This window comes from Xenopus laevis, chromosome 3L (genome assembly GCF_017654675.1).
Source record: "Xenopus laevis strain J_2021 chromosome 3L, Xenopus_laevis_v10.1, whole genome shotgun sequence".
NCBI classification, from domain to species: Eukaryota; Metazoa; Chordata; class Amphibia; order Anura; family Pipidae; genus Xenopus; species Xenopus laevis.
Genome location: NC_054375.1, coordinates 143,123,098 through 143,127,567, shown reverse-complemented (window position 1 = coordinate 143,127,567; position 4,470 = coordinate 143,123,098).

The window sequence follows — 4,470 nt, the reverse complement described above, 5'->3', positions numbered from 1 at the left end:
GCAAATATTTGTTTTCTCTTATTTGGAAAGGTCTGTGGGGGCTCAGGTGGACCCAAGTTATGCCTGTGGTGGTCAGGTTTTTCAGGGCCCAGTGGTAATATTTGTCCATACAGATAGCAACAATTTTTTGTTTTGCCTAAACTCAGAGATCTGATTAAACATGACTTAAAGCATTGCCCTAGTAGTTTCCTTCACCTCATACTTGTATGTTCCGAAATCATAACTTGTGTAATATAGCCTTGGATCAGGGACTTGCCAGTGACAGAATATGCTCATAGAATGCTCAACACAAAATGTTTCTTTGTTTGCTCAAAAAGCTGGGTGGTAATTCGCCTTTAATTAGGCCAGAATAATGTGGCCTGATGGGCGTTTATCTGATTTACAGAGACCTGGACTTCTTTTTATCAGGTGTTCAAGATGGCATAAAAAAGGCTCTGTATTTGCTGGGTGGAGTTAGAGTTTGGTGTCTCCCACCCACTTCAGCGAACATTGCCAGCACATTAACATGGCAGGGTAGCTCATCTCCCGGGTTTTGCAATATAAGATGTGGTCAACCTCTACCCATACATTAAATTACTAGGTCTGTTCTCTGCTATTTGTGGATAAAATTTAAAGGGGGTTATTAATATCATCAGAAAGGAAGGTGGTTTTCCACTCAATAATGTGAATGCAAAAAATAACAAAATGCTCAAATCTCGATTATTTTACTAAAAATAGCTGTCTTTTTATCTTGATATGCCAAGGAGGACAATAATTCATTTTTATAGACTGATAACCGCATTAAACGTAGAGAATACACAAAAAAGGGGGGTTGTGGGAGCATCTCAAGTAAAATAAATGTCTTATCGTCTTATCTGGCTTAATTATTTACACCATACAAAACAGAGGAGATGGATCCATGCACATTCCCTGGTCCCCCATTCAAATGATAATGGATGGTTAAGGGATAGTATACACCTAAACACACATGTGCTAAACATTAGCACCATAAATACGATCTGTGTTACAGATGCATTTTTTTAAAGTCCACATTTTTTGCCATTCTAAAGCACTCGTTCGAAAGTTTTCTTGAAAGAAAATTACTTCAGAGTTCTTTATATACTTTTAAACAAAATGAGCTCATTATCTGAGGTCTAAATGGACTGCTAAAGTGAAAGTAGTTTCACATTCTTGTTTTGTGCCAAAAATAACAAAAAACACAGATATTTCTTAATTAAAACAATAAGCAAAAAGTATGCGCCGCACAAGCCCTGATCTTTGAGATTATGTTCAAAAGGGGTGTTTATTGTGACTGTAATAACTGTGCTAGTGCATGTATTTTCAAAATTCTGCAATGTTCATTTTAAAAAGAAATTTGCATTAAAAAAAAGTATGTTTGCAAATACAAGGAGCTTAGCCAATACAATGGGAGAGCTTGAGTTAATGGTCCTGTCCTGTGTAATTGGAATTGCTATAACGCAGCTAAATAAGTCACATGACTAAGTAGTGAATGGATGGGGAAATAGCCAAGTATTAGGATATGTTGCTATGTTGGGAATGATCTGAAATGCATTTCTAAGGAAGAAGGGGAGTGCGGGGCTTAGTCCAAAATAATGGTGTACAGTGCCATGTTTTTCAGTGGACAACTCCATGTCATACGTAACGGGATAGCCCCCGCCCAAGTGCTCCCGTCAGAAGGACCCTCCCCAAAGCTTTAGAAGCCCAACCCCCAATCTGGTGTCTTTTTTTCTTCTGCTTCAGTTTATTGTTGCTCCTGTTAGAAGCAAGTTTTCTTTTTAACCTTCGGGAAGCATTAGGACTTGCTGGAAAGCATCCTAGGGACTGGGGTTTTGTTCCATGTGATCTTTTACCCCCGTAAGCACATTACCTCAGGTATGAAGTGTTTCATCATCCGGATCAGGTAGGCACAGTGTTACTGTGGCTTATATCACTGGTTTGTCCTTGATCCATGTGCCCTCCTGATTATAATCTGTCCGATGGCAAGTGCTATGTCCCCCCATCCGTGTGCCTACCTGGGCATGTCTAAAAAGCGTCCAACGGCATTGGGGTGTATGGTCCCTACACCCCTTATGATTTTTATGGATGGGAGAGGGAGGTGGCAGTTAGTTAAGGTTAATCTGTTGGAATCCCAGGTTTGCCTTGGAGAGTGGGGTTAACAGAATATTTAGTTAGCGACCTGAACTTTATGGTCTCCTTCTTCTTTTTTCCCCATACTGGAGTATTATTTTCTTTTTTCTGGGGGAATTTAGGTTTCAGAGCCAGCTGCCTCCCTCACAAGTCTTTCCCAAGGCTGAGGTAGTTTACATATATATATATATATATATATATATATATATATCAAGAGGACCCGCACTCCTTGGTTAGTGAACCAAAAATATCTTTATTTTTCAAACTTGTGCATCCTACAGGGGTCTAAATAAGATCACCATAAAAAAAACATTGCCCCCTTCGTCTAATTTCGGCTCAGGTTAGAAATTCCAGTATTTATTCTAAGCTTGATCTTAGAGGTGCATATAACCTCATCCGTATCAGTGAGGGAGATGAGTGGAAAACGGACTTTAATACTAGGGACAGCCACTACGAATATTTAGTAATGCTGTTTGGTCTTTGTAATGCTGGACCTGCTGGGGTTATTCGTAGTGGTCTATTTAGACGATATCCTGATTTTTTCTTCCAGCTTGTGTGATCACCGTAAACATGTGCAGGAGGTGTTACACCAGTTGAGGGAAAATAACCTCTACGCCAAGCTAGAGAAGTGCACCTTTGAAGTTTCGTCTGTCCAATTTTTGGGGTTTAACATCTCTTGTAAGGGTCTGGAAATGGATCCTGGGAAAGTTAAGGTGGTTCTGGACTGGGCTCAGCCTCTTTCTTTGCAGGCAACCCAAAGGTTCTTAGGGTTCGCCAACTATTACCGGCAATTTATTAAAAACTTTTCTTTGATAGTGGCCCTTATCACTGATTTAACTAAAAAAGGTGCAGATCCGAGTATGTGGCCTCCCAATGCTATTCAAGCCTTCAAATTCCTTAAAAAGGAGTTTGTATCTGCCCCCATTCTTCGTCACCCTGACACCACTCTTCCATTCATTGTTGAGGTTGGGGCGGGGAAGTCCTTTCTCAAAGGCATCCAACAACCAACAATGTACACCCTTGTGCCTTTTTCTCTAAAAATTTTTTGCCTGCTGAGGCTAATTATGATATCGGGAATAGAGAATTGTTGGCTGTTAAGTAGGCCTTTGAGGAATGGTGACATCTGTTGGAGGGGGGCTAAGCATTTGATAACGGTCTTTACTGACCACAAAAATTTGTTATACATTGAGGCTGCCAAGCGGTTGAATCCTAGGCAGGCTAGATGGGCTTTATTTTTCATCCGGTTTAATTTTTCCCTTATCTACAGGCCTGGTTCCAAGAACACTAAGACGGATGCACTCTCTAGGAGTTTTGAATCTATTTCGTCCAAATCTAGTGAGTGCATTCCCATCATTCCTAGTGAATTAATTGTGGCAGCTCTGGGATCAGACCTTGCCACACTATTATCCTCAGGTCAGCCTTCTGCCCCCGTACAAACTCCCCCTGGCAGATTATTTGTACCCGAGGATCTTAGGGAACAGGTTCTGAGTGAGGTTCAGAATTCCAAAATGGCAGGACACCCTGGCATTGCCAAAACGGTGTCTCTTTTATCCCACAATGTTTGGTGGCCTTCATTTAAGCAAGACGCTAAATATGTTGTTAGTTCTTGCCCAGTCTGTCAGAGGTCTAAATCCTCTAGCCATTTGTCTCAGGATTTATTGAGGCCACTACCAATTCCTGAAAATCCCTGGTCCCATCTTTCGATGGATTTCATTGTTGATTTGCCGCCTTCTCAGGGGAAGACTGTGATTTGGGTGGTGGTGGATAGATTCAGCAAAATGAGCCACTTAATTTCCCTCCCACACCTCCCTTCTGCCAAAACATTGGCCAAGTTATTCATTTCTAATATTTTTAAGTTGCATTGTTTTCCTGTTAATATTGTCTCTGATAGAGGGGTACAATTTGTACAATTCAAAATTTTGGAGGGCATTCTGCTCCTTAGTGGGGATTGAGTTGTCATTTTCTACTGCTTATCATCCTCAAACCAATGGTCAAAATAAAAAAGGGTTAACTAGTCCCTTGAACAATTTTTGAGGTGTTACGTATCTGACAACCAGTCCTCATGGGCTGAACTACTACCCTGGGCAGAGTTTGCTTACAATAATGCAACTCATTCTTCTACTGGTGAATCTCCATTTTTTATTGTTAATGGTTTACATCTCAAAGCATTTTCTTTTTCTGGTTCAGCATCCCCTGTACCCCCTGTTAATTCTTCTGTTAAACAGTTTGCAAAAATTTGGTCTGTGGTGCACGACTCTCTTTCTGCAGCTACAGCTCTCGTAGAGAGGCACCCAAATATCTGGTAGGAGACTCTGTATGGTTATCTACAAAAAATTTTAAGTT